The sequence below is a fragment of the Chrysochloris asiatica genome, unplaced genomic scaffold (assembly GCF_000296735.1).
Source record: "Chrysochloris asiatica unplaced genomic scaffold, ChrAsi1.0 scaffold00152, whole genome shotgun sequence".
Taxonomy (NCBI): Eukaryota; Metazoa; Chordata; class Mammalia; order Afrosoricida; family Chrysochloridae; genus Chrysochloris; species Chrysochloris asiatica.
The window spans coordinates 4,275,448-4,282,806 of record NW_006408670.1 but is presented as its reverse complement, the minus strand read 5'-3'; the positions used below and the strand labels follow the sequence as shown (position 1 = coordinate 4,282,806).

Here is a 7,359-nt window from a genome sequence, read left to right as displayed (position 1 = left end):
ATTCACAATAAAAATCTTAAAATAAAATAAAAAGCTTACAAAGCATCTTCTCAGTCCACAGTGCTGTAAAAATAGAAATCAACAATAGGAAGAAAAATCAAACACCTGGAAACTAAATAACACCTTCCTTAAAAGCTTAGGAAGGAACCAAATTCGGAAGTGGTGGCAGTGCCTGGGGAGCAGGCGGAGGCGGTGACCACGACATCTGAGACAGGACTGAGCGCTTTTGGGGGGTTGGGGGTGGAGAGGAGTTGAAGGAAATCCCCTGCCTTATAAGACCTACACGAGGTGAGGTGCAGGAGTGGCTCAACCTCAGTTAACACAGTGTGATGGTGACGGTGATGGCGGGGCTTACTTGGACAGCTCCAGATCTGCGCTCTGGAAGATAAATCCAGAAAGTGCCCAGAAGAAATTTCCTGCTGGGAAAACTGAAACGACAGTACTTTTAACACTGGACTTCGTGGATAAGTTGATAAAATGGCAGAAAATATTGAAAATAATAGTAAAAATATATATGTGAGACCCAAAACTAGTCATAGTCGAAGTGCTGACAGGAAGGATGGTTATGTATAGAATGGAAACAAGTTATCTTGGTCAAAAAAGAGTGAGAGTTGTTCAGATGTTGAAAGAGTAGATGCTATAAAGAAAACGGAAATTCCTTTAAGGAGCCAAGAAAGGAAGCACAGCTGTTCATCCATGGAGTTGGACTTATATAATTCCTGTTGGCATAGATTTTTAGACCAATCTCTTAAACAGAAACTACAAGATGCTGTGGGTCAGTGGTTTCCAATTAAGAATTGTAGTAGTCGACACTCTTCAGGACTTTTGTCTAAAAGAAAAATTTCTATCAGTGAACACATGTTAGATAAGTGTCCTTTTCCACCTCAATCATATTTAGCTTTTAGATGGCATTTTATTAAATGACACACTGCTCCTATAAGTTCCAATTCAGAAGAATGGGTAAGCACAGACTTGTCTCACAGTGAGTTTACATATGGGCAGCAAAGAAGAAATATGGACGATGTAGACTCTTTCTCTATTACCAGTGGTCAGTCCTGTGTCATAACTACCAACAATGCTTCGTGTAGAGGTGGTCTTATGGCTGACTCTATGATAAACTTGGCTTCAAATAACAGTATAGAAGATAGTGACATGGATTCAGGTGATGAAATGATAACACTTTGCACAAGTTCCAGAAAAAGAAACAAACCCAAATGGGAACTTGATGATGAAATCCTGCAATTGGAAACGTCTCCTAAGTATCACACCCAGATGTCCATTGTCTTGTGCCAGACCTCCTTCAAATCAATAACAATCCATGTTACTGGGGAGTCATGGATAAATATGCAGCCGAAGCTCTACTAGAAGGAAAACCAGAGGGAACCTTTGTACTTTGAGACTCAGCACAGCAAGACTACTTATTCTCTGTTATTTTTAGATGCTATAGTCATTCTCTTCATGCTAGAATTGAACAGTGGAATCACAACTTTAGCTTTAATGCACACAATCCTTGTGTCTTCCATTATCCTGACATTACTGGTCTCCTAGAACATTATAAGGACCCAAGTGCCTGTATGATCTTCGAACCACTTTTATCCACTCCTTTAATTCGTACTTTCTCCTTTTCCTTGCAGCATATATGCAGAACAGTTATTTGTAATTGTGCAACTTATGATGGCATTGATGCCCTTCCAATTCCTTCTTCTATGAAATTATATATGAATGAATATCACTATAAATCAAAGGTTGGAGTACTGAGGATTGATGCACCAGAACAACAATACTAGGGGAATGGGTAGGAACATATGAATGATTATATATACATGTTTTAATTGAATATTTTATGGTTTTTATGCTGACATTTTGATTTTTTCTCTACAAAGGCAGTTGGAGTCCAAAATAAACCTTCCCAAAATCTCACTTCCAGATCAGCTTATGTTTCTTAAGATACACTAATTGTTTAAGGCTATACACTAGGGTTAATGGAACTTTTTGACCAAGTGTTTGGTTGTTTTGTTTTAAACCATAGATTGTATACTTAATTTTCATTTCTTCATTGTAATTTTTTAAAAATGTTTTATTGTGAATTATATAATAGTTTGCATGGGAGAACATTAGTTTTACATTCATTCTATCGTGTATCGTCTCATTGCCATGGTTCCAATACACTCCATGCATCATCAACCAACCAAAGGGTATACCCTGCAAGTCTGCCCTCTACACTACCCACTCCCCCACAGTCTTCAGCACACAGTCCCTCTCCCTTTCTGGATCTAAAGTCCCCAGCTGCTCCATCGCTCCACGTCATCGTCTCTGCCTCCATCTCAGGCATCACTGCTTCTCTAGGTAAGGTCCCACTCTTGGCTCTTCTCAGTTGATGGTCTTAGGGACCTCCGATCCTAGACTTGAAAGTTAATCACTCTCTTCCTTGCTATAAAATGTCTACCTTTACATTTCCAGCCCTCACAATCAGTTCTGATAACAATTATTCACTATTGTATCACAAGAGACCCATCTGCATTTCATTTCATCAGCTCCGCCTAGACAGATTGAATACTACTCACTGGAGATTCTGCCTTCCTCCAGGCCCCCTGGCTCTAGGTTCCCTCTTGAAAGCTTGTAAGCCAGTCACTTCTTGCCTTTGTCACCCCCCAACCCCCATTTTGGGTAGCCAATGTCCAAGTTGACCATCCCTGTCTACTCTGTGTATGGAGGGGGTGGGAATGATTCTTGCTGAAAGGATTTGTTCCCTCTTTTGAGTTACTGCTTCCATAGGTGTAGGTCAAGTTCATCAAATTGCATCAGATTACTCTTTTTTTCCTCTTCTTTTTTCTTCTGGCTGAGCTTTGATCATCCAGTCATTGAAGTAATGTCAAGTGGGTATTTCTGCAAGTGTGGGTGTTCTTGTGCATATCCCCTATCTTTTTATCAGCTGAAGACTTCACTCTCCACATTGTAGGGCTTAGCTCACTGCTTCCTTGCTGTTTTTTCCTCACTTCCCCTTATCGGTGACAAGAGTGGTCACCAGTCAGAGCATGTATTCCCATTGAGTCTTATTCTTGGAAGGGGTTTTGCACTGAGGGCCATCTCTGGAGATCTGGATGTGGTTCAGGCTTCTACCTATAGTCTTATGTATTGCAGAGGCTATGCAGGAAGCCTCCTTCACTGGGCACGTTGTAGCCCCATTTTAGGTATTCCAATCAGTTATAGGCAGAAGACGGACTTACAAGCTTTCTATGGTGATGTTTCTGGCTATTCCTTTCTCTCCCCCTCCAGTGTCTATTTTATAATATAATGCAAGGAAAACCAAGATTCAAAAGGCAGCCAAGCATCTTAACATTATTACCCCCTTTTCCCCATTCCAACCATGTCTCAATCTCTGTATCCCAGAGCACTGTAGTTCCAAGGTTGTGCATACATCATTCTTTACCTCTGTCCCACTTTACCCATTTAAACCTGCCTAAGTGTTCTCCCATCTTCATTGTAATTTTTACATGAAATATATTAGGCATTGCAAACACAGTTGAATATTTTGTTTCTCATATTTTTCTTTAAAAATAACACTGTGTCCTTCCTACATGTAATACTTTTAATTTGTACCATTGGTATTCCTATACAGTTTCCACATTCCATATTCATGAATTATTTTAAATTATTCAGTAAAGCTAAGTTATAATTCATACTAAATATAATCGACTTTTATAATTTTCTTATACCATTGTTAATGGGTAGCAAGATGATTTAAAATTACAATGTCAGATTTTTCATATTAAATATTAATGCTAAGGCAAGATTACTAAATTTGGTAAATATGGTCAGTGAGAGTCAAATAAAAACATGACATTTTGGAGTTTTAAAAAAGCTACTGAGTAGTAGAACAAATAAAAAAAAACAAATTAAAAAATTCATAGAAACAAATGAGAACAGAAAACAACATAGCAAAACCTTTGGGACACAGAAAAATAATGCTGAGAGGATAACTTATTGCAATAAATGCACACATCCAAAAGAAGTAAAAATAAACACATTAATACAACATATACAACAATTAGAAAAAGACCAGCAAAGTATAGCTACAGATACCAAAAGAAAATAAGTAATGAAAATTAGAGCAGAAATAAATGAGATAGAAAACAGAAAAACTATAGAAAAAATTAACAAGATAAGAAGGTTTCTAGGAAAAGATGAATAAAATTGGCAAACTATTGGCAAACTTAATAAAAGAAGAGGGAGAAGACACAAAAGCACACGTAAGAAACCACATGGGTAACATCACAACAGAACCAATGGGAATAAAATGGATAATAACAGATTACTTTGAAAAATTGCACTCCAACAAGTTTGAAAATCTAGAGGAAACTGATACATTTTAAGAAAAACGTGACTTACCTAAACTTACAAAGAATGAAGTATAAAACGTGAACAGACTTATAACAATAGAAGAAATTGATCAGGTCATCAAAAACTCCCAACCAAAAAAGTGCTGGCCCAAATGGCTAAACTGGTGAATTTTATCAAACATTCAGAGATAAGCTGACACAAATTCTACTCAAACTATTCCAGAATATAGAAAAGAATGGGAAAGTTCAAAATATATTTTATGAAGCAAGTATAATCCTCATACCAAAGTCAGGGAAGGACATCACTAAAAAAGAAAATCATAGACCAATATCCCTCATAAACATAGATGCAAAAATTCTCAACAAAATCCAAGCCAATAGAATTCAACAACATATCAAAAATACAATACATCATGACAAAGATTAATTCATATCAAGCATGCAAGAATGGTTCAATATTAGGGAAACAATCAATGTAATTCACCACATAAATAAAAAAAGGACAAAAACAACATGATTATATCAATTGAGGCAGAAAAGGCGTTTTGCAATATCTTGTGGTATATATCTACAAGAAATATGAGCCAGAATGCGAGCAGATATATGCACACCAATGTTCGTCATAGTACTATTCACAATAGCAAAAAGATGGAGATAGCTTGTTGTTGTTGTTGTTAAGTACTGTGGAGTCGGTTCCGACTCATAGTGACCCTGCACAGGGTTTCCGAGGCTGCAAATCTTTAAGGGAGTAGAAAGTCTCATCTTTCTCCTGCTGTATAAACAAACTTTGGTACACATACACAATGGAATACTATTTATTAGATTTTTGATAAAAGCAGTCAACAAAATAGGAATTGAAGGGACATTCCTCAACATAATTAAAAGCATATATACAAAGCAACAGCCAATGTCACTCTCAATGGCAAGAAAATGGAAGCATTCTCTTTGTGAACAGGAATAACACAAGGATAACATTTATCACTACTACTATTCACTATTGTGTTGGAAGTCTTAGCTAGAGCTATAAGACAAGATAGGGACATTAAAGGCATCCAAATTGGCAAAGAAGCAGTAAAACTCTCTCTACTTACAGATGATATAATCCTATACATAGGAAACTGTATAGGATACAAAAAAACTGCTGGAACTCATTGGAAGATTCAGCAAAGTGGCAAGGTACAAGATCAACATACAAAAATCAGTTGGATTCCTATATACTAATAAAGATAGCACTTAAAAAGAAATTAGGAAAACAATAACATTTACAACAGCCACTCAAAGGATGAAATATTTAGGAATAAATCTAACCAGAGAAATAAAAAACCTATGCAAAGAAAACTTTTCACAAAATACTACATCAAGAAACCAAAAGACACTTACAAAAATGGAAGAACATACCATGTTCATGGATAGGAAGATTTAACATTGTGAAAATATCAATACTACCTAAAGTAATCTACAGATCTAACATAATCCTAATCCAGATTCCAACAACTTTCTTTAAAGATATGGGGGGGGGGGTCACAAACTTTATATGGAAAGGAAAGAGACCTCAGATAAGCAAAGCACTGCTTTAGAAGAAAAAAAGTGGGAGGACTCTCATTCCTTGATTTAAAGATTTATTACATGTCTACAGTAGTCAAAACAGTCTCGTATTGGTACAATGAAAGATATATATATATCATTGGAACAGAATTGAGAACCTGGAAGTAAATCCATCTACATACAGCCAAACTGATGTTTGACAAAGAGTCAAAATACATTAAATAGGCAAGATATGGTCTCTTCAACAAATGGTGTTGGAAAAATTGGTAATCAATTTGCAAAAGAATTAAACAAGACCCACATCTCATACCATATACAAAAACTAACTCAACATGGATAAAGATCTAAATGTGAATCCAGAGCTATATAGATCATCAGTGAAGAAATAGGAACAAACTTAAGGGATCTACTATGACATACATAGACTATCAAACATGGCAAAAAGCACACAAACATAGAGGACAAAATAAATGACTGGGACATACTAAAAATTAGAAACTTATGTGCATCAATAGATTTCATCACAAAGTATAAAGGAGCCCACAGACTGAAAACAACTTTTACAATGACGTATCAGACAACAGACTAATCTCTAATATTTATAGAAAACTTCAACACCTCTACAAGAAAAAGAGTTGTCAATTTAATGACCCAATTGAAAAATTGGCACAGGATATGAACAGATACTTCACTAAGGAAGACTTTCAGGCAGCTAACAAACATATGAAGAAATGCTCTTGATCATTAGCCATTAGAGAGATGCAAATCAAAACAACAATGAGATATCATTTCATACCATCAATAACAGTGAATTTCAAAAAAGAAGAGGACAACAAATGCTGGTGATGGTGTGAAGAAGCTTGGAGCCTCCTACATTGCTGTTGTGACTGTAAAATGGAAAACGGTATGAAGCTTCCTCAGAAAGTTGGAAATTGAAATATCTTGGTGGTGGTGGTGGTGTGCCCTGGAGTCAATTCTGACTAATAGCGACCCTGTACAGGGTTTCCAAAGCTGTAAATCTTTACGGGAACAGAAAGCCTCATCTTTCTCTTGCAGAACAGATGGTAGTTTTGAACTGCTGACATTGAGGTTTGCAGCTCGATTCATAACCACTACACTACAATTCCTCTACTTGGTATGTATTCACAAGAAATGCACATCAATGTTCATTGCAATACTATTCACAATAGCAAAAAGATGGAGACAATCTAAGTGCCCATCAATGAAGAATGAATAAACAAACTTTGGTGCATACACACTATGCTACCTTGAAAAATAACCATGAAGCTGCAAAACACCTCATATCATGGATGACACTTAAGGACATTATGATGAGTGAAATTGTTGTTGTTTTTGTTAGGTGACATCGAGTCGGTACTGACTAATAGTGACCCTAAGCACAACAGAACGAAACACTGCCCAATCCTGGGCCAACCTCACAATTGTTGCCACACTTGAGCCCATTGATGCTGTC

General features: G+C 36.6%; 1 pseudogene; it reads left to right on the top strand.

Annotated features, from left to right (window-relative positions):
* Nucleotides 1-477: 477 nt before the first annotated feature.
* LOC102818062 lies at nt 478-1,787 on the top strand (annotated as a pseudogene).
* The last annotated feature ends 5,572 nt before the right edge of the window (nt 1,788-7,359 follow it).